This window comes from Hylobates moloch, unplaced genomic scaffold, assembly GCF_009828535.3.
Source record: "Hylobates moloch isolate HMO894 unplaced genomic scaffold, HMol_V3 SCAFFOLD_14, whole genome shotgun sequence".
Lineage (NCBI taxonomy): Eukaryota > Metazoa > Chordata > Mammalia > Primates > Hylobatidae > Hylobates > Hylobates moloch.
In genome coordinates, this window is record NW_026652289.1 from 51,326,648 (window position 1) to 51,350,254 (window position 23,607).

At 37.7% G+C, this 23,607-nt stretch overlaps 1 protein-coding gene and 1 long non-coding RNA gene across 15 annotated transcripts in view; one reads left to right on the forward strand and one right to left on the reverse strand.

The window, feature by feature from the left end:
• Positions 1-23,607, forward strand: part of PEAK1 (pseudopodium enriched atypical kinase 1) — a 292,413-nt gene that overhangs the window by 55,215 nt on the left and 213,591 nt on the right. For 5 of the 14 annotated variants that reach the window (XM_058427918.1, XM_058427919.1, XM_058427916.1 and 2 more), the window contains one exon: positions 19,722-19,791. The exons of 5 other annotated variants lie outside the window; for them this stretch is intronic. The gene's annotated coding sequence lies outside the window, so the exon portion shown is untranslated. Of the gene's footprint in view, positions 1-13,586; positions 13,668-19,721; positions 19,792-23,607 lie in introns of all 14 variants that reach the window. 4 more of the 14 variants (XM_058427920.1, XM_058427915.1, XM_058427921.1 and 1 more) reach the window with 1 other exon arrangement.
• LOC131381226 (uncharacterized) overlaps positions 1-23,607 on the reverse strand; it is a 72,851-nt gene that overhangs the window by 21,468 nt on the left and 27,776 nt on the right. The window lies entirely within an intron of this gene.

Here is a 23,607-nt window from a genome sequence, read left to right on the forward strand (position 1 = left end):
GCAATATAAAATATCTTTTCCTCTGAGTGTTTTAATGGGAAACTTATAAAACTACGTATATAGTATGCTTACTTTTAAGCATGTTTATAAGACATTTGAAATAAATGAAACTTGTTCTAGTGATAAAATACTTTTGAGTGAATTTTTTCTTTATCTTTAATACTCAAAGATGAAATTCATACTACTATTCTCTGATACACTTGAGAATATATTGGCATTATAATCTAATATTTTTGAAGACAAGTCTTCCATTAGTTAAATCATAGATTAAAACAACTGCTATTTTAATGGGCCAGTTATTAAGAGCTTTCTACCACTCTGCTCTCTTGGACTTGATGACTTTCTGTTGTTCCCTGTTTGGGAGCCTCTGTAATAAGGATATAGGTTAATATTGGCTTCTATAGAAAGCTTCCCTTATATAGAAAGCTTCTATAGATAGCATTCCACTCTAAAGGTAGGATCATAGCCTTTTCCTGTTTCTTACCTGTCTTGGCTCGTCCTCTTCTTGTTAAAATTTTTCCAAATACACTGTTGTAAGTCTTTCGTCTGGTCTTTCCACCTTGAGTCTGACTGCTCTGTCAGCCATTTTTATCATTGTCAACAGATTATTTTTTTCTTTAAAAAAATGTCAGCCTGTCAGTCTACTACTCTGAGTCCTTCAATATCTACATTCCTTAAGGATTATTTTACAAACTCATTTACAGAGCAATAGTGGTCTAGATATGATATGAACACTAACATCGTGTATTCATATTATATCTTTATTGAGAAATAATTCCCATGCCATAAATTCCACCCATTTAAAGTTTAAAATTCGATAGTTTTTACTGTATTTACAGAGATGTGCAACCATCACCACAGTCTAATTTTGGAATATTTTCATCACTCATTTTTTTCTTTGAGATGGAGTCTCTTTCACCCAAGCTGGAGTGCAGTGGCACCATCTTGGCTTACCACAACCTCTGCCTCCCGAGTTCAAGCAGTTCTCCTACCTCAGCCTCCCCAGTAGCTGGGATTACAGGTGTGTGCCACCATGCCTGGCTAATTTTTGTATTTTTAATAGAGACAGGGTTTCACCATGTTGTCCAGGCTGGTCTTGACCTCCTAACCTCAAGTGATCCTCCCACCTCGGCCTCCCAAGGTGCTGGGATTACAGGTGTGAGCCATCTGCCTGGCCTTTCATCACTCTTAAAAGTACTCATTAGCAGTCTGTACTCATTCCTCCCTCCCTTCAGCTATTAATTTATTTTCTGCCTATTGTGGACATTTTATGTAAATGGAGTTGCACAATATGTTGTCTTCTGTGACTAATTTCTTTCATTTAGCATAAAGTTTTTAAGCTTCATCCATGTTGAAGCATGGATGAACCTTGATTCCTTTTTATGACTGAATAATATTCCATAGGGTCAGGAGCTTAGCTGGGGACACAGAGCTGAGTTACTTTAATCACTTACTGAATTAGGATAAGCAAGAAGTTAAACCTGAGAAAGTGCAGGCTCCCTCCTGTCAAGTGGATCAACATAGAGGTGGGGATTTTCTCAATGCTGAGGGAGCTCCCAGCAAAAGGTTCCTGCTGTTTTATAGATCTGGGGTGGGTTGGAGGAAAAGGTGCAAAGGCTAGGAGTAGAGGAAGGTACTGGGTCAGAGTGGAGGAAAGTGTTTTTAGTGTTTTCCCTCTGTTGAAGAGGCCTCTCCAGAGTTGCCTAAGGAAAGGCCTCAGTTAAAGGCCACAGAGACTTCTGAATGAAGGTACCTGGGCTACTAATGTAGATACGGTAAAGAGCATGGCCATTTAGGAATACCTGAGTCTTGACTGCAGCTTGCTTTAGAGATGTCAGTGCACCAGGTATGCACCAAATCTGGTGTGGGGAGGGCAGTTTTCTCCTGTGAAGCCTGCCAGGTAAAGACTGTAATTGTTTATGATCAAGCTAAAAAAAGTGGTCTGGCATGGTGGTTCATGCCTGTAATCCCAGCACTTTGGGAGGCTGAGGCAGGTGGATCACCTGAGGTCAGGAGTTCGAGACCAGCCTGGCCAACATGGTGAAACCCTGTCTTCACTAAAACTATAAAATTTAGCTGGGTATGGTGGTGAGCATCTGTAATCCCAGCTACTTAGGAGGCTGAGGCAGGAGAATCGCTTCAACCCAGGAGGCAGAGGTTGCAGTGAGCCAAGATCGCACCATTGTACTGCAGCCTGGGTGATAGGGTGAGACTCCGTCTAAAAAAATAAATAATTAAATAAAATAAAAAGTCACACTTTTTTTTTCATTTTTTTATCCACAATATCTATATGCCATATTTCATTTATCCATTTATCAGTTGTTAGACATTTGGGTTGGTTCCACTTTTTTGGCTATTATGAAAATTCTGCTATGAACACTTATTTGTGTATAAGTTTTTGTGTGGACGTAGGGTTTCATGTCTCTTGGATATATACCTAACAGTAGAATGGCTAGGTCATTTAATAACTCCGTGTTTAACATTTTGTGGAACTGCCAAACTATTTTCTAAAAAGACTGTACCTTTTTACATTCCTACTAGCAATGAATGAAGGTTTTAATTTCTCCATATCCTTGCCAATACTTAGCATTGTCTGAGTTTGTTTTGTTTTGTTTAATATAGCCACTCAGTGGATGTGAAGTGATATATGGTGGTTTTGATTTGTATTTCCCTAGTGACTTATTGTGAACTTTTTTAATATGCTTATTGGCCATTTGAACATTTTCTTTTTCTTTTTTTTAGTTTTTAATTGACAAATAATAATTGTACATATTCATAGGTATGTAGTGATGTTTTAGTACATATATGTTAGTGATCAGATAGGGTTATTAACATATCCATCATCTCAGACATTTATCATTTCTTTGTGTTGGGAATGTTCAATATCCTCTTCCTAGTTATTTGAAACTACGTATTACTGTTAACTTTAGATTTTCTTCCTAGCTGTTTGAAACTACATATTACTGTTAACTATAGTCATCTTACCGTGGTATAGAACACTAGAACTTATTCCTCGTATCTATTGGTAATTTTTTATCCTTTAACAAATCTTTCCCTGTCCCACCCTCCCTACTGCCAATGAGTGAGAACATGCAGTGTTTATTTAACTTTTTGTTTCTGGCTTATTTTACTTAGCATAACCTCCCAGTCTCATCCATGTTGCTGCAAATGACAGGATTTCTTTTTTTTTTTTTCATGACTAAATAGCATTCTCTGGTATATATATATTCCACATTTTCTTCATCCATTCATCTTTTGTTGGACATCTAGGTTGATTTCATATCTTGGCTATTGTCAGTAGTGTTACAGTAAACATGGAGGTGCAAATGTCTCTTTGATATAATGATAGTCTTGTCTTTGGATAAATTCCCTGTAGTGGAATTGCTGGATCATATGATATTCTATTTGTAGTTTTTTGAGGAACCTCCTTACTGTTCTCCATAGTGGTTGTACTAGTTTACATTACCATCAGCAGTATATAAGAGTTCCTTTTTCTCTGCATTCTCACCAGTATTTGTTATTTTTTGTCTTTTGATAACAGCTGCTATCCTAATTGGGGTGAGATGATACCTCAATGTGGTTTTCATTTGCAGCTCCTTGATTAGCAATGTTGAGCATTTTTTTCATTCTTTTTTTGATTGTGTTTGGTTTTTTGAGACAGGGTCTGGCTCTGTACCTACGCTGGAGTGCAGTGGCATGATTATAATTCACTGCAGCCTCAAACTCCTGGGCTCAGGCAATCCTCCTGCCTCAGCCTCCCAAGTAGACAGGACTACAGGTATGCACCACGATGGCAAATTTTTTAAAATTTTTTGCAGAGATGGGAGTCTCATTATGTTGCCCAGGCTGGTATATGTCTTCTTTTGAAAAATGTCTATTTATATCATTTGCCAATTTTTAAATCAGATTTTTTTTTTTTTGCTTTTGATATGTTTGTCCTTGTATATTATGGATATTAATCTCCTATGGAATGAGTAGTTTGCAAATATTTTCTCCCATTCTACAGGCTGTCTTTTCACTCTGTTGATTGTGTCATTGGCTGTACAGAAGTTAATTTGATGTAATCTCATTTGTTTCTTTTGCTTTAGTTGCCTGCACTTTTCAGGTCTTATCATAAAATCTTTTCCCAGACCAGTGTCCTGGAGCATTTTCCCCTATGTCTTCTTCTAGTGGTTTTATTGTTTCAGATCTTCGATCCCTTTGTGAGTTGATTTTTGTATAGGGTGAGAGGTAGGGGCTTTAAAGACATTTTTATTTTCATCCTTTGCCATTTTAAAATTAGGTTATTTGTGTATATATATATGTTTATTTATATTACATATAATATAAATGTATATTTACATTAAATAGAAATACAGTTGTGCCTTGGTTTATTCAGGGAATTGGTTTTAGGACCCTTGTGTATACCAAAATTCACACATAGTCAAGTCCTGTATTTGGTCCTACTAACCTACCTATAAGAAGAGTCAGTCCTCTGTATAGGTGGGTGTCACATCCCATGAATGCTGTCTTTTTTATCCATGTTTGGTTGAAAAAAAATGCATGTAAGTGGACCTACACAGTTCAAACCTATGTTGTTCAAGGGTCAACTTATATGTGTATATATATGTTGGCTGGATAGAAATCTCTTATGAGAAATGATTTACAAATATTTTCTCTTATTCTGTGGGTCTTTTCACTTCTTGATATTGTCCTTTGAAGCACGAAAGTCTTTATTTACTTATTTATTTATTTTTTTGGTTGCTTTTGGTGTTGTATCTAAGAAACAATTGTCTAATTCAAGGTCCTGGGGAATACTCACGTTTTCTTCTAGGAGTTTTATTGTTTCACCTCTTATTTTTATGTCTGTGACCCATTCTCACTTAATTTTTATAAATGGTGTAATGTAGGGGTTCAACTTCATTCATTTGTATGTGGATATACAGTTGTCTCCGACTATTGGATTATCTTGGCACCCTTAAAGAAAACCAATTGCCTATAAATGTAGGAGTTTATTTCTGGACTTTCAATTCTGTTCCATTGATTTGTCTATCCTTATGTCAGTACTGCATTGTCCTGATTGCTATAGTTTTGTAATAAAGTTTTGAAATTGGGAAGTGTAAGTTCTTCCAACTTTATTCAAGATTATTTTGGCTCTTCTGGATTGCTTATATTACCATATGAATTTTTGGATTAGCTTGTCAATTTTTACAACAAAATCCAGCTAGATTTTGATTGTGTTGAATCTGAGGCAGGAATCTTTAAATCAGTTTGGGGACTTTACAGTCAGTCATCCAATCTGTAAACACTGGATGTTTTTCCATTTATTTAGGTCTTCTTTAATTTCTTTCAATGTTTTATCATTTTCAGTGTATGTATTATAATTCTTTTGTTAAATTTATTCCTAAGTACTTTATTTTGTTAATAGTATTCTAAGTGAAATTTTTTTTCTAATTTCATTTTTGGATTATTCATTGCTAGTATATAGAAATATAATTGATTTTTGCATCACACAACCTTGCTGAACTTATTTGTTAATTGTAATAGTTGTTTATAGATTACTTAGGGCTTTTTAATATGTAAGATCATGTCATCCTCTCATAGTGATAGTTTTACCTCTTTTCTGATCTAGATCCCTTTCATGTCTCTAACTGCTCTGGCTGAATCTGTTTTTTTTTTTTTTGAGACAAGGTCTTACTCTGTTGCCCAGGCTGGAGTGTAGTGGTATGAACATGGCTCACTGCAGCCTCGACTTCCTGGGCTCAGGTGATCCTCCTGCCTCTGCCCCTCAAGTAGCTGGGACTACAGGCAGGTGCCACCATACCCAGCTTATTTTTATATTTTTTTTGAAGAGATGGGGTTTCGCCGTGTTGCTCAGGCTGGTCACAAACTCCTGGGCTCAAGTGATCCTCCTGCCTTAGCCTCCCAAAGTGCTGGGATTATACACGTGAGCCACTGTGCCCAGCCCTTGTCTCGTTTCTGATCTTAGGGCGAAAGCATTCAGTCTTTCAAGATCAAGTAAGATGTTAACTATGGGTGTTTCATAACTGCCCTTTATCAGGTTTAGGAAGTTCTCTTTTAGTCATAGTTTGTTGAATGTTTTTGTCAGAAAGTATATGAGATAACGCTTATTGAGATCTTTGTGTATATGCCAGGCCCTATGCTAAGTGGTTTATATTTAGCATTTCATGTAATCTTCACAGTAGTCCTATGAGGTAAAGACTGTTATTTTATCCTCAGATAGAATAGATACAGTCAGATTGTTTGATTTCAAAGCTTGTGTGTTCAATCATTATCCATTAAAATTTCTATACAAACCATACTGATTTATATGTTACTTTGTACATGCTAATTTCCTCTTCCTAAAGTGCTCTCTCGCTTCCCCATATAAAGTCGATTGCTGAGCTATCACTGCACTTTGTACTTTTTCACTATGTTGTGATTGTTTGTATATGTTTCTCTCATTTTAGAAACTATGCTTCTTGAAGTCAGGGACTTTGTCATTTTCATTTTTTAATCCCCCAGTGCTCAGTGGAGAGCCGGGAGAGAGAAATATCACAGAAGCAAAGAGATTAGAGTGTTTCGAAAAGGGTGGCAGTGGTCATTAGTGTCAGATGCTACAGAGAAAGATCAAATAAAATAAAGTTTACAGCATGACTTTTGGTTTTGTCTTTTAGTGACCTTAGTAAGATTGGTTTTTTGTTTTTAGTAGCATTGGAGACAGAGGACAGATTCTAGTGTGTTGAGCGGTGTATGGGAGATGAAGAAGAGACTGTCAAAGAGTATAGACTACTCTTGTGAGAAATTTAACTGTGAACAGAAGGAATGAGTTTAGGGTGCTAGATAGAGGGGAACATAGGGTACTTTTTAATATAGGAGAGGCTTGAACATGCATATATATAGAGGTAGAGGAAAAAGGAAACAGGTAAGGGCAAAATTGTGGAAGTAGAGAGAGAGAGGAGAATAATAAAACAGGCTCCTTGCAGAAATGGCAGATTGCATGTAGAACACATGATAGAACATAAGATTTGCCGGGAATGGCTTCTTTTTTCTGAGGGAAGGAAGTGCTCATGGATGCAGCTAGTGACAAATTTGTGGATGTGAATTAGGAAATATAGCGAGTTTTCTTTTCCTCTGAAGCAGAGGACAAGGTCCTTGGCCTGGCCATGTTGTGGGAAAAGGCGACAGGACTGAGATACGGGATTTGAGAGGAGTGGTAAAGGTTTGGAATAACTACTGTGGGTCGTGGAAGAGTTTGCTTACTAGAAATAGAAAAGGTTTTCGAGGGCCTCTGTCTCTTCTCTGTAATTTAAAAAATAGAAAAGGTATGTGGTCAGAAATTTAGATAGTATAAAATGATTCATAGATAGTGCAAATGTACAAAAGTAAATCTTTCACCTTAGATCCTCTGTCTCTATTTTCAGAAGAAACTAACATTAGCAGTTTATTTACTTTTAAATTATTTTTGCAAACATACATACGCATCAATATATATGGAGTTTATTTTGATCTGTGAGAATTTACTGTTCTACTTTTTGCTTCTTACTTTTTTTAAGACAAGGTCTTGGCTCATGCCTGTAATTCCAGCACTTTGGGAGGCTGAGGTGGGCGGATCACTTGATGTCAGGCTTTTGAGACCAGCCTTGGCCAACATGGTGAAACCCCATCTCTATTAAAAATACAAAAATTAGCCAGTTGTAATGGCACATGCCTGTAGTCTCAGCTACTTGGGAGGCTTAAGCACGAGAGTCGCTTGCACCCTGGAGGCGGAGGTTGCTGTGAGCCAAGATTGCACCACTGCATTCCAGACTGGGTAACAGAGTAAGACTGTCTCATTTAAAAAAAGAAAACAAAACAAAAACAGTATCTTACTCTGTCGCTCAGGCTGGAGAGCAATGACATGATCACAGCTCACTGCAGCTTCGTACTCCTGTTCTCACATGATCCTCCCACTTCACATCCCAAGTAACTGGGACCACAGGCATGTGCCAGCATGCGCTGCTAATGTACATTTTTTCTTTTTTAGAGACTGGGTCTTCTTACGTTGTCAAGGCTGGTCTTGAACTCCTGGGCTCAGGTAATCCTTCCACCTCAGCCTCCCAAAGTGCTGGGATTATAGGCATGAGCCACTGGACCTAGCCTACTTTTTGCTTCTTAAACTTACTTCTGTATCTTGGAGATTTTTCCATATATGTAGATCTACTTCATTCGTGTTTATAGCCACAGGATATTTTGTGTGTGGTTATAGTATAATTTATGTAACCAGCATTTAGATGAATTCTATCTTTACTCCTGTAAAAGTCATGTTGAATAAATAAATTCCATCTTTTAAAAATACGAAATCATTATAATGCCTTAATTCTGTGCCTTAATTTTGGATTTCTATATATGCACACCTTGAATAAACTGTAATATGTATAAAAACTGGGTTATTGTTGAAACATAAAGACAACTTAAGTATTTGAAAGTGATCATGCTCAATTTATTCCTGGGATTAAGAATAAGAATCTTATTTTCAGGTGTTTGCAATTTTTAATATTGCTGCAAGAAACATTACTATTCATGACTCTTGTCAATCTCTTATGCATATGCAAGAGATTCTATTGAGTATACACCTATGAATGTAATTGCTGGGTCATAGGGTAATGAATGTTAAACTTAAAGATATAATATGAAGTGTATTTCCAAAGGGCTTATGCAATTTTATTCTCCTACCATCGATATATAAGAAATCCTGTTGTTTTACAGCCCAATACTTGTTTTTTTCAGACTTTTAAATTTTGCCAGTTGAATGATCTAAAGTAGTATCTATTGTAATCTTTAAAGAAAAACTTTTAAAAGTTGAGGTATAAATTTCAATTTTACAAAAAAATACTCAGCTCTTAAATATACAGTTCAGTGAGATTTGATGAATGCATATACTCATGTAGCTGCTCTCCTATAAAAATTCAAAACATTTTATTACCCCTTAAGTTCCTTCAGACTTCTTCCTTGACATTCTTATCCCTCACCGGAGGGAACCACTGTTCTGAATTTTTATCACTGAGTAATGCACATTTGGGGCCAGGTCGTGCACACATGGGCGCTGGGATACAAGAGAAATAAAATCGAACTTTAGTAGTTCTTTTTCTCGTTTGTTATCCCACAGCTTTGCTGGACTGCCTCTTGTCTCAGGCCTAAGCGACCATTCCACACATAGGGGTCCTAGTCAACCCAGGGGTTTTTCTGAGTTCTTTCCATTTTTCCAGGGCTGTAACTTTTCCAGGGCTTATATTCTGGGAGGGAATCAGCAGTTTTTCTATTATAATTCTGATTCTACAAGAATTGGAATCAGGGTAAACTTTTTCTCAGCCTTCTTAGACCTGATTTACATAATTACAGGCAATTTTAATCTGGACCCCCCAAAATGGATGAGTTCAAGACTCCTTGGTTATGAGTAAGCCTTCTTCCATGCCAGGTCTATAGCCCTGTATAGAGGCCGTATAGAGGTATGAGCTGGCTGCAGCAAAGGGTCCTACAGAATCTTGTTGATTTTTCAGTATTGCTTCACTGAACTTGAACTTGAACTGAACTAGGGTTGGCTTTTTGAGTAGGCGGGGCCAAAATGTGGTGTGACTTGCTCAATTATAAAAGTGTCTCTTTGACTTAAAGTGGCTCCTCTTCTGCTTAGTGTTTACTTTAAATTCTAATCTGAACAGTCATTCTTGCCAAAAATGGCCCATGAATTTTTTCTTTTTATGGGTAAAATAATTTTTTTTTTATTATTATTATACTTTAGGTTTTATGGTACATGTGCACAATGTGCAGGTTTGTTACATATGTATCCATGTGCCATGTTGTTTTGCTGCACCCATTAACTCGTCATTTAGCATTAGGTATATCTCCTAATACTGTCCCTCCCCCCTCCCCCGACCCCACAACAGTCCCCGGAGTGTGATGTTCCCCTTCCTGTGTCCATGAGTTCTCATTGTTCAATTCCCACCTATGAGTGAGAACATGCGGTGTTTGGTGTTTTGTCCTTACGATAGTTTACTGAGAATGATGTTTTCCAGTTTCATCCATGTCCCTACAAAGGACATAAACTCATCATTTTTTATGGCTGCATAGTATTCCATGGTGTATATGTGCCACATTTTCTTAATCCAGTCTATCGTTGTTGGACATTTGGGTTGGTTCCAAGTCTTTGCTATTGTGAATAGTGCCGCAATAAACATACGTGTGCATGTGTCTTTATAGCAGCATGATTTATAGTCCTTTGGGTATATACCCAGTAATGGGATGGCTGCGTCAAATGGTATTTCTAGTTCTAGATCCCTGAGGAATCGCCACACTGACTTCCACAATGGTTGAACTAGTTTACAGTCCCACCAACAGTGTAAAAGTGTTCCTATTTCTCCACATCCTCTCCAGCACCTGTGTTTTCAAAAAGTGGGCGAAGGACATGAACAGATACTTCTCAAAAGAAGACATTTATGCAGCCAAAAAACACATGAAAAAATGCTCATCATCACTGGCCATCAGAGAAATGCAAATCAAAACCACAGTGAGATACCATCTCACACCAGTTAGAATGGCCATCATTAAAAAGTCAGGAAACAACAGGCCCATGAATTTTTAAGTCTTTTATTGCATCTTTCATGTAAATTTGTATTTTACTTATAATAAGTACGTATAATAGTATTAAAATGTTTTAAATTACTTATATCCAGGAAACTTGCTGATCCAGGAGATCATATTGTATTTATTCCATTGTTTTGCTTACTGTCTATCAATCATATCGCTCCACCTCCTGCAAGAAATCAGTCCACTACACCATGCTACTTTCCATTATAAATCCCTGTGTTGTACTTATTTTCTTTCTTTCTAGGCAGTGTGCTTCCAGAGAAGAGGCAGGTAGTGTTTCTCATTTATTTTCATGTGCCTGCCAGATTTGTCACAGAGTTAAGTGGGGTTTTTTTTGTTGTTTTTTTTGTTTTGTTTTGTTTTGTTTTGAGATGGAGTCTCGCTCTGTTGCCCAGGCTAGAGTGCAGTGGCGCTATTTTGGCTCACTGCAAGCTCTGCCTCCCGGGTTCACGCCATTCTCCTGCCTCAGCCTCCCGAGTAGCTGGGACTACAGATGCCCGCCACCACGCCCAGCTAATTTTTTGTATTTTTAGTAGAGACAGGGTTTCACCGTGTTAGCCAGGATGGCCTTGATTTCCTGATATCATGATCCTCCCCCATCGGCCTCCCAAACTGCTGGGATTACAGATGTGAACCACCACGCCCGGCCCTGCTAAGTGTTCTAAAACTGTTAAATTAATGAACAAAAACGTACTTAGTATTCATAACAAGAGACAACACTTTCTAGGCAGAGAGAAAACTATGTATTCATAACCATCTTGAGTATAAGTCCTGTTTTTTGGCATGGTTGGAATAAATGATATGTGGGGACAGTTTGCAGGGAAAAGCCAGATCACAAAGTACCTACCTGTAAGCTGTATCAAAGGGTTTTGATTGGGAGCTCTTGAAGGATTCTCACCAGGAGATTAACATGGCTAATATTTTATTTTAAGAAGATGGTTTTGACAGTAGTATGAAAGATATTTTGGAATGGAGAGACCACTTAGAAGGCCATATGTAGTCCAGATAGGAGATAACTTGAAGAGGGGGAGATGCCAGAAAGGTTTAGCAGGTGGAATTCATAGAAATTGGTGACTAATTAAATATTGGTGTTGGGTGAGGCGAAGGAAGTGTAGAAATCAGAGATGACTGTCAAGTTGGGCAATTTAATGGGTGTGGTACTATTTATTTCCAGTCATTCCTTTCCAGTGTGTTTTCAGGTATAGAAGGAACTTTTGGAGTGGAAGATAGGATTTTGTAATATTTAGTTTGTTGTTTCTCTGAGATAGTTGAGTGGAGATGTACAGATCTGTCTGCTGTTCTTAGAGGGAGGTGGAGGCTTGAAAGGGAGAGAGAGTTTTTGAGGTTAAGAGATTTTAGAGAGTGATTGAAGAAGGAATTGCCCAGGATTGAGGACAAAATCCTCAGGGACATCTAGATTTAGTGGACAAGTGCAGAAAAAGGAACTGGGAAGAAGATCATGAAGAAGAAATCAGGAGAGAAATGTAACAAAAGATTTCACAGTAACACCTTTGGCTTTCGTCTCTACCTTGAGATGAGATTTTTCTATTCTGCATCCTATGTTTGATCTTTGTCCTCAGACCTTTTCTTACTTTGAGCATTCTCTGCTGGGAGACATTGTGGATGAGAAATAGTTTTATTTTTGGACCCAGCAATTGCTGACTTCTTTGTATTTCCCCTAAATTCTGCTGGAAAAGTACTTTCTTCTTTAGGTCATCTCCTTTTTTTTTTACCTTATATTATACATATAAAAGAAACCAGTTGACAGTTTGGACATTCTGCTTTGAAATTACCTTAGGTAGAAGTAGTAGTTCATTACCAACATTTTCTGTTTTTTACCTTACCGCAGGCAACAGTTTTGCTAAGTTTTCTGCCACTTCATAACAAGGTCTTTCTGAAAACATTTAACTCTCCTTTAATTCGTTTTCAGTAGTTTCTACCAGGCTCTTTAAGCCTGGGTCCAGCTTCGGTCCACCACCTAGTCTTGAAACCAGTGTTGCATCTTTTAGGTTTTTGTTATGTCAGCGTCCCAGTTTCACATACCAAATTGTGTCTGGCAACATTGCTGTGTAGCAGCCATCCCAAACTTAGTCCCAGAACCTGCATGGCTTTTCTCGACATAACCTTAGAAGTCACTCAGTGTCACTTCTACCACAGTCTGTTGGTAACAAGCAAGTTAAATGCCAGCCTGGATTTAGGGAGTTAACTTTTTCCAAGTGTCTTGTTTAGCATACACGATCGATACTTGGAATGCCTTTGCCACAGAATAGCCAAGGAGTTTCTTTTTCACGGTTATTTGGGGTTGATACTGAAAAGCAGTGCATGTGTTTGCTGCTTCCATGCTTGCAGCTGGATGGAAATTGGCCTCAGAGGGTCCATGGTTTTCTTTGTTATTAGCCAACAGATGCTTGCCAGAGTGTTTTTACTCACTGAGTATTTAATGTGAGGGTAATGCATCTCTGTAGCTAATGAGAAGAGCAGTACAATACATTAGCTCATTTGTGTATAACGAATATGTGCCTTTAGTCCACACATTGATCCTTCACTAAATCTCTTTTTTTTTTTTTTTTTTTAAACAAAGCTGTTATGAACACCTGTTTGGCACATCTATCTTCAAATTGCTTTGACTTTCTGAGAAGTTGATCCTGACTTTTGTATGTCGTCTTACAGGGAAAATATTTTTTGTCTGTTAAATAATTATTTCAAATCTTCTTGAAACATTAAATTTTAAAAAATTTCAGGTTAATACTCTATATCATAAACAACCTTAGGTTTCTAGGCACAAATATTCAGTTATTAATGAGTATAGTATGAAGTTGGTAATTCTCAACTTATTGTTTTATATATATTAAAAATATGACATATTTCTAAAGTATATATATTTTAAATTTAAAATGTATATATTTTTAAATTTTGGCAAAATGTCCAGGCTCTCTCCATAGCCCCCATTTCCTCTCAACAGCTGTCCCTCATCTCCCCTTCAGGCCTAGTGGTGCATATATCTGAATGAGGACCTGTCTTGGAAGTGGACTCAGGGCCATTTGAGCAGAGTTCTGGGGTTTCAGGTAGGTGGAAAGTGATTTCTGGAGATAGATCCAGTAAGGCACTTCGATTTGGCCCTCTGCACTGCTCACTTCTTGCGGGAGAGGTATGGCTAGGAGGACCAAATCCTGTTGCCTTGATCTAAGGATAGTAGTGATTTTAATAATTTTTTGGGACAGGGTTTGCTCTGTCACCCAGGCTGGAGGCTGTAGTGCAGTGGTGATCATAATTCACTGCAGGTTAAAGCAATCCTTACACCTCAATTTCCTGAGTAGCTGGAACCACAGGCATGTATCACCGTGCCTGGCCAATTTTTAAATTTTTGGAGAGATGGGGTCCTTATGTCACCCAGGCTGGTCTTGAACTCCTGGGCTTAAGCTATACTCCCGCCTTGGCCTCCCAAACTGCTGGTATTATAGGCATGAGCCACCACACCTGGCTGATTTTAATAATCTTATAATAGGTCTACCAGACTTCATTACCTTTAGACTTTATTCTTTCTGGTCTGTCCTTTTCTTGTATGCCCAGAAATAATTGTCTAAACTCAAACTGTTACCACACCCGTGTTCAAAACTTTTCAGTGCTCCACATTTTCATCAAGATAAAGTCTTAACATGGCCTGTTGAAGAACCTTGTGCCCTATTCTTGTTAATGGTGGAGGGTGTCCAGGTTCTTGGCACCTTGAACAAAGAATTGGACAAAATGCACAAACAAAGCAAGGAAGGAATGAAGGAATTTATTGAAAATGAACGTACATGCCACAGTGTGGGAGTGGGCCTGAGCATAGAGCTCAGAGGCCCTGTTACGGAGTTTTTCATGAGTTTAAATACCCCTTACTTGGGGTACGCCCTATGTAAATGAAGAGGATGAAGTAAAGTTATAAAGTCATTTACGGCATATACCGTATGGAGAGGATATTTCCTGTTATAGCTGAAGTGTGAATTGGCTTTATGTTCCCTGCCTCCAGACCATATTTTCCTGCCTCATTCTGATCATATTTACTTTTTCGTTCTTACCTATTACCGAGCTCTGTTGTCTTTCCAAGCAAGTACTCTTTTCTGCCCTCCCAGCTTTGCACAGGCTGTGGGTCTGTCACATCCTCTCTCATGAACAACCTCTAGTATATCTACCAAACAAACTCATACTGACCCTTTAACGCTCACTTAAATATTAGGTAGTCTGACAAGCCTTTTTTCTTCACCTCCCTAGAAAGAATTAAGTCCTTCCCTTTGTGTATTTCCATAGTGGTTTGTATACATCTTGTTATGGCACTTGTCTCATTATGTAATGTTTGCATGTCTGTAAGCAAAGCCTTCTGCCTCTGAAGGCAGGGGCTAATTTGATTCAGCATGGTATTTCTCTAATACCAATAGCGCCTAGTACACAATAGTGCTTAATAGATGTGTATTGAATGAAGAGTGTAATTAATGGAGTGCTTTACATGTGAATTGCTCTAAATAGAGGGCCATGTTTGCAGTAAATGCCTGCGTATCCAAGGTGATTGAGAAATGGAGTGCTCCAGTAATTGATTATGTTTCTTAACAGCCGATTACAAATTATCAATTTTAGATAATTTGAATAAAAAACAAAATAGATTATACAGAATTGATTTGTCTTTATTAATCCATAAGATGCTTCAGCATGTTCATTCTAATTTCTGTGGCTTGTTTAGAGCTATGGCTGAGGAAGCTGTAGGGATGAGCTGTAGGGGGATCTGTAGTGATGCTTTGTCACAAGCTGGGCCTTGTTTTTTTTTTTTTTTTTTTTTTACTTGAATCTCTAACACACATACACTTACTATTTTGCCTATCTAATTATAAATTTAACACTAAGGAGACTCACAATTGTATTATCATGTATTTTCAAATGTAGCTTAAAAAATTCTTAGAAGACAGACAAGCAACATACCTTAAGGTATATATACTATCTTAATTCAGTGGAAAGCTGCTACATTCAGGCTCTTCCCTATTCAGTGATAGTCCTTGCTGAGCACAAATGAAGTCTTGTGAACTGAGCTAAGTAGTTAATTTGATGGTACTCTCTGGCCATGACTATTTTAAGAGTGCTGGATTCCCACCCAAATTATATATTGATTCTTCTAATTCATATGAAATTAGCATGAGTGGTTACTGTTAATTTGTGTATTGATTTATTGTTCTTTTGTGTTCTCACTTACCCAACAACAGTGTTGCCAGTTAGTAGTTGCAAAACTCAGAGATTACTTTTGTGCATGCATTTTCACATCTTTTGAAGTGGCTTTGAACAGAGACCTATTGGGGGTATGCTCTTATTACGTTTGCACAAATGATCTGAAAACTATCATGGTGGCTGAGCCCTGACTTCCTACATTGCTGTTCCATGTCTTCTTCTTAAACCTAGAAATCTTCCTATAATGCTTGATCCTTTTTAAAGGAAGAATTTGGAATATGGAGCAGATGTATATTTTCTTAGTGACACTCAGAAACATGTATTGTAAATGTGTCTGTTTTTTAGATACCATATTGTTCAGTTGGCTCCTCTCCACTTGAATCCTTTTCTTTTAATTAGTTTTCCAGCCTGGCTGTCCCCCCAGCTGCAAAACAATGCAGTATTTGTAACATAATTATTTGTGAAAGTGAATCATCTCAACTTAAGTCTAACAACAATTGACCTACTTATAGAAGGGTTAGCTTGAAAATCCTACATGAAGAAAGGACAATGTGAAGGATTAAGTAATTTTAAAGTATGTGAATATTAGAGTCATTAATGATAGAAACATGAATTCAGTATCATACTCAAGCATATACTTAGTGACTCACTAACCCAACTATCTGGTTTAAATAATCTGTGAACAAACAGAATAAAAGTAAGTCTTGCTACATTATATTAAGCCGATATCAATTGAGCTTTGGGAAATAGGCCTAAAAATGTGTCTTTGGCAATTTAATTTGCTCCTATTATGAACATTTTTATGTTAAGCTGATTGAGTCTCTTACATACAACATGGAAACATTTATGTCTTTGTAGTGTGACTTTAAAAAATAATTATTGACTGAGGCTGGGCACGGCGGCTCATGCCTATAATCCCAGCACTTTGGGAGGCCGAGACGGGCGGATCATGAAATCAGGAGATTGAGACCATCCTGGGTAACATGGTGAAACCCCGTCTCTACTAAAAATACAAAAAAAATTAGTCAGGCATGGTGACAGGTGCCTGTAGTCGCAGCTACTCGGGAGGCTGAGGCAGGAGAGTGGCGTGAACCCGGGAGGCGGAGGTTGCAGTGAGCCGAGATCACGCCACTGCACTCCAGCCTAGGTGACAGAGCGAGACTCTGCCTCAAAAAAAAAAAAAAAATTATTGACTGAATAAAATTATGATTGCTTGCTAAGACATTTTTTTGTATTAGTTAAATTATAAGTAAGAAAGGCTTTAAATCTCGATTTTAAGAGACATAGGCCATACATGGTAAGTCATGCCTATAATCCTAGCACTTTGCGAGGCCAAGGCAAGAGGATTGCTTGGGCCCAGGAGTTCAAGACCAGCCTGAGCAACACAGTTAGACCCCCACTCTACCCCCTACCAGCCCCCCCCGCCCCACAAAAAAAAAAAAAGAGAGAGAGACAGTATTCATCATCAGGTTTTAGTCACAGTTCTATAACTAAGAAGCTGGCTGACTTTGGTGCGTTGGGTTTTCTCATGGGTCAGATTAACTATTTTATCATGGACATCAATTGGATCTTATACATGAAAGTGCTCTATAAAATGTATACCGCATTTAGGAATTAAGCAAGATTTTAGCCCTTTTTCTGCCTGCTTTTTCAACTCTGGGCTGGTCACTTAAGCTTGCCAGCTTTTATTTCTTCATAGGTAAAATAAAGGAGTTTGGCCTGTATATTCAACTTGAGTATTGTTTACATTGTGTTTAGCTCTTACAACCTATTATTTATTATTTTTTCTTTTTAAAAAATAAACTGTTTTTTAAAGACATTTCCCTTGCTTATAGTGTAATTACCAAATAATAAGACTGGATTCCTTTAAACTTAACCTGTTTTATTTAATATTCCTATCAATCTTATAAGAGTAGGTGGCATGAGACTCATTTTACTGATGAGGAAAATTGAGACTCAGGGATGTTGTACGCTAATTAGTGTGAGAGGTGGAATTCCAGTACAGGTCTCTGATCCCAGTCTTTTTTTTTTTTTTTTTTTTGGCATGTGGCTTAAGTGAAGACACATTGCCATATACCTCATGTAGAGCAAGTTTTTGATCTCCGTTGTTTTTTCTTTCTTTTTTTCTCTAGATGAATAATGTCTGACCAAAATGTTTTTGTAGAAAAGTGCATATGTTTGATAGCCATGTGCATAGTCTGGGAATTTTAACGTTATAGCATTATTACAAAATGTCTTGTTAGCATTATGCAACATATACAGTATGTTTGGGAATCATTCAGTGCTTAAAAATAAAGTTTATCGGCCGGGTGCGGTGGCTCAAGCCTGTAATCCCAGCACTTTGGGAGGCCGAGGCGGGCGGATCACGAGGTCAGGAGATCGAGACCATCCTGGCTAACACGGTGAAACCCCGTCTCTACTAAAAAAATACAAAAAATTAGCCGGGCGTGTTGGCGGGCGCCTGTAGTCCCAGCTACTCAGGAGGCTGAGGCAGGAGAATGGCGTGAACCCGGGAGGCAGAGCTTGCAGTGAGCCGAGATTGCGCCACTGCACTCCAGCCTGGGGGACAGAGCAAGACTCCGTCTCAAAAAAAACTCCGTCTCAAAAAAAAAAAAAAAAAAATAAAGTTTATCCTTCAATTAAGGTGAGCTACTTCTTTTTTAGTAGGTATGTTTTATTTTTAAATGTAGCATTGTTTAATGTCATAGATGCTTTTGAACTTAAACGCTGTTTTGTGCTTGCTATAGAAAGAAAACAGATGATCTATGTACTCACTAAATTTTTTTTCTTTTAAAAAAACTCCCAATTTATTTTGTAACCTAGGAAGAGTTTTAAACGTGGAAATATTTTCTGTAATTTCTAAAAATTTCTGTTTTAGGAGGGTGTTGTTTTATGTTGTTTTATTTGTTATTTACATTAAAATTTTTTTAAAGTCTCTGGGCTATCTCAAATGTGTAGGTCAAACAAGTATTAGAACAAATACATCCAGAAACATTCCATTGTGATTGGAGTTCATTTATGAGTGCTGTGCTTTAACGGTTCCTATTATAAGCCTCAGATACCCCCTTGTCCAGGCGTGCCAGCCCTAGATGTTGATCTTTTCTAGAACAATATTGCTTTTGGGGTTCCTGACAGCACTGATTCAGCCAGTACTCTGATGCTGATTCTTTCTGATTCAGAAACCTCTTCTTCTGTGGCATTTCTCAACTCATGCTTATCTTTTTTTTGTTGAAGGTTTCCTGGTGGTCATTACTAGTCCAAAAGTGAATTTCCATGAATAGTTCATCGGTCATAGTTTTATTTTTATCTTCTCAGCAGATAACTTTGAAATGGCTATGGCACTTTGAAGAGATCTTATCTTCTGCCGTTGTTAACGTTGTTCACAAAACTACAGCTACACTGGCCTTATTTTGTCTTCTATGAATATACCAAGTTTATTCCAACTTGCAAGTCTTCTACTCCTTGTCCCTCTGCAAGGAATGGTCTTCCCTCAGACTGGTGGTTTACTGGATTCTTCTTGTCATTTAAGTCTCAGCTTAAATGTCCCCTCTTCAAAGAGACTTCCTTGACAACTCACTGTAAATTAGTGCTTCCCAACTCACTTTATTACATGGCCGTGTTGTGTTTTCCAATTAGTACCAGAGGTAGCTGTTATTTCTCATTAATCTCCTCTGATAGGGACAAAGGGACATTGTGTCTAGTTAACTGCTGTATCTCTAGCACCTACAGTAGTGTCTGCCATAATAGGCATTTCAATAAATATTGAGTGACCAATGAATGAATATTTTTTCTACCAGCTATTCGTACAAATGTCTTTTCATTCTTTTTCATTTTCCTTTTGGTAGTCAGGAAGATACAATTAATGTTTTTGCAATTAATATTTTTGTATTTTTGACATTTTTCTGTTTCTTCACTGTTTTGTCTCCTAGTTGAATTCTTTTAGAAGAAGGTAAAAACCTCTTGAGATGTGACTGTTTCCATCTATCTTCTGCTTGCCAGGTGGGTGTCTGAGCCCATACATCGTAGTCATAAAAGCAATTAGCAGGTAGGAAAATTGGCTTCTAACAGCTGCTTCAGTCCTGCTTGAGTTGGCCTCTCCCCCAAGGGACTATCACTGCCAACCTAGCAAAATGAAATTGCCTTCTCATAAACATTTTTCTGTCTGGGATTATAGAACAGGAACAAATTCTGCGTTTACAAAATGAGTTAAAATATGTCAACAGAATAGAACAAAATAATGACCTGCTGCTGCAATTTGAATTCTGAGTCAAGGCAGCAACATTTATTTTCAGAAGAGATGACATTGAAACTGTGGCACTCTTAGTTCTATTGGAATGACTTTATTATGCCAAAAGGGTAGATTTAATTATTTATTTATTGGTATTGGTGAGGAAAGTGGCAATTCTATAAAATATAGCTTTGACTCTTGTTTGGAACTTTGGTTTATGGCATAGTCGTTGTGCCTTCAATTAACTCTATGGAAAGGGGCAGGCATTTTTGAATGAATACTACTTGATTTCTTTTCCATTTCATTTCCCCAGATATTAATTTATTCAGCTGTATTCTTTTTGACCATGATAGACCTTTGCCATTGCTATGTGCTATAATTAATATGTATGTGTAGGCTTTAAATTAGTTTGTTTTTTTAAATTAACTATTGATATGTAATAGTTGTACATATTTTGGGGGTACATGTAATACTTTAATACCTGTATACAATGTGTAATGATCAAATCAGGGTAATTGGGATATCTGTCACCTCAAACATGTATCTTTTTGTGTGTGTTGGGAATACAAAAAAAACTATTTTAGCTATTTTGAAATATACAGTAAATTGTTGTTAACTCTAAGTTCCCTACTGTGCTATTGATCAATGGGTGTTATATAAACAGTATACCAATTCTGGGTTGTATATTGATGTATGTCGCAGTGATATCAAATGAAGTGTTGGTTCGCCTTGATCCTTTTTGGTAGGTTTTATCTGATGTGATTCCCAGTCTGAGCTAGTTGTGCAATGTTCTCCCTTTAAAAGCTGCCTTCTACTCAATATCTCCTTTTTATCCTTTCGAAAACTCTGGTCTTTCATAAAACTCAAAGAGTTTGTGTCACTAAATTCTGTTTTAAATGTTTTGTTACAAAAATTAAGAGAAACTATGCAAAATGGGGGTATTAGTTTTGTTTCTGAATGAATGAGATATGCCTTACAAAGCTATCCAGTTGAATGAAGGGCAAAAAACACACAATCTATCTCAATAGATGCAGAAAAAACCTTGGACAAGATTTAACACCCTTTCACGATAAAAAACACTCAACAAATTAAGAGTAGAAGAAAACTACCTCAACATAATGTAGGCCATATATGGAAAGCCACAACTAACATCTTAATCAATGGTGGAAAACTATAAGGTTTTTCTGTAAGATCCAAGGACAAAGCAAGGATGCCTGCTGTCACTACTTAAATTCACCATAGTACTGGAAGTCCTAGCCAAAGCAATTAGAAAAAGAAAAAAAATGTATCCAAACTAGAAAGGAAGAAGTAAAATTATCTCTGTTTGCAGATGACATGATCTTATTTGTAGAAAACCCTAAAGATTTCATAAAACATGTTCGAATTAAAACAATTCAGCGAAGTTTCTGGATACAAATCAACACACAAATATCAGTTGTATTTCTAATCATTAACAATGACTAATCCAAAAATGGATTTGAAATGAAGAAAACAATTCTATCAAAAAGAATAAAACATGTATGAATAAATTAACCAAGGAGGTGGAAGACCTGAACACTGAAAAGTACAAAACATTACTGAAATTAAGACGTAAGTGAATGGAAACAGCCCATGTTCATGGGTTGGAAGACACTGTTGTTAAGATGTCAATACTACCCAAAGCAATTTATAGATTCAATTAGATCCCTATCAAAATCCCAATGACTTCTTTGTAAAAATAGAAAATGTATCCTAAAATTTGTGTAGAATCTCAAGGAATTGCAAATAGCCAAAACAATCTTGAAAAGAAGAACAGAGTTGGAGGTCTCTCACTTCCTGATTTCAAAACTTACTGCAGAAACTATGGTTATCAAAGTAGTGTGATACTGGCATAAAGACAGATGTATAGACCAGTGGAATAAAACAGACAGCCGGCTGGGCGCGGTGGCTCACGCCTGTAATCCCAGTACTTTGGGAGGCCAGGGCAGGTGGATCACGAGATCAGGAGATCGAGACCATCCTGGCTAACATAGTGAAACCCCATCTCTACTAAAAATACAAAAAATTAGCCGGGTGCGGTGGCTGGTGCCTGTAGTCCCAACTACTCGGGAGGCTGAGGCAGGAGAATGTCGTGAACCCGGGAGGCGGAGCTTGCAGTGAGTGGAAGTGGCGCCACTGCACTTTAGCCTGGGCGACAGAGTGAAACTCTTATCTCAAAAAAAAAAACAAAAAAACCCCAAAAAAACAAAAAAAAACAGACAGCCAAGAACTAAATCCTTGCTTATATAGTCAAATGATTTTCAACAAGGGTGGTAAGACCATTCAATGAGGAAAGGACAGTCTTTTCAATGAATCGTGTTGGGAAAACTATATTTCCATATGAAAAAAAATGAAGTTGGAGGCTTACCTTATTCCACATACAGAAAACTAACCCAACATTGATCAAAGACCTAAACATAAAAGCTAAAACTAAAAGTCCTAGGAGAAAATCCTCATGACGTTGAATTTGTAGTGATTTCTTAGTTGTAACACCAAATGCACAGGTAACAAAAGAAAAAATAGATAAGGCTGGTGTGGTTGCTCACACCTATAATCCCAGCACTTTGGGAGGCCAAGGCTGGCAGATCAGTTGAGGTCAGGAGTTTGTGACTAGCCTGGCCAACATGGTGAAATCCCATCTGTACTAAAAATATAAAAATTAGGCCAGGCGCGGTGGCTCACGCTTGTAATCCCAGCACTTTGGGAGGCCGAGGCGGGCGGATCACGAGGTCAGGAGATCGAGACCGCGGTGAAACCCCGTCTCTACTAAAAATACAAAAAATTAGCTGGACGTGGTGGCGGGTGCCTGTAGTCCCAGCTACTCGGAGAGGCTGAGGCATGAGAATGGCGTGAACCCAGGAGGCGGAGCTTGCATTGAGCCGAGATTGCGCCACTGCACTCCAGCCTGGGCGACAGAGCGAGACTCTGTCTCAAAAAAATATATATATATAAAAATTAGCCGGGCATGGTGATGTGTGCCTGTAACCCCAGCTACTTGGGAGGCTGAGGCAGGAGAATCATTGAACCCAGGAGGTGGAGGTTGCAGTAAGCCAAGATTGTGCCACTCCCCTCCAGCCTAGGCAACAGAGTGAGACTCCATCTCAAAAAAAAAAAAAAAAGTAAGTTGGACTTTACTAAAATTAAAAACTTTTGTGCATCAAAGGACACTACTAACGGAGTGAAAAGACAACCTATGAAGAATGGGAGAAGATATTTGCAAATCACATATCTGATAAGGGATTGATATCCAGAATATAAAAAAATTCCTATAACTCACAACTACAAAAAACCAAACAATTCAATTAAAAAATGATCAAAGGCATTTCTGCAAAGATACAAATAGTCATGACCATATGAAAAGATGCTCAACGTCATTAATCATTAGGGAAATCCAAATCAAAACACAATGAGATACCACTTTACACCTATTAGGATAGCTGTTATTGAAAAAGGAAAAAGAAAACAACAGAAAACAAGTATTGGCAAGGATGTGGATAAATTGGAACCTTTGTGCATTGTTGTTGATGAGAATATAAAATGGTGCAGCTGCTATGGAAAACAGTATGACA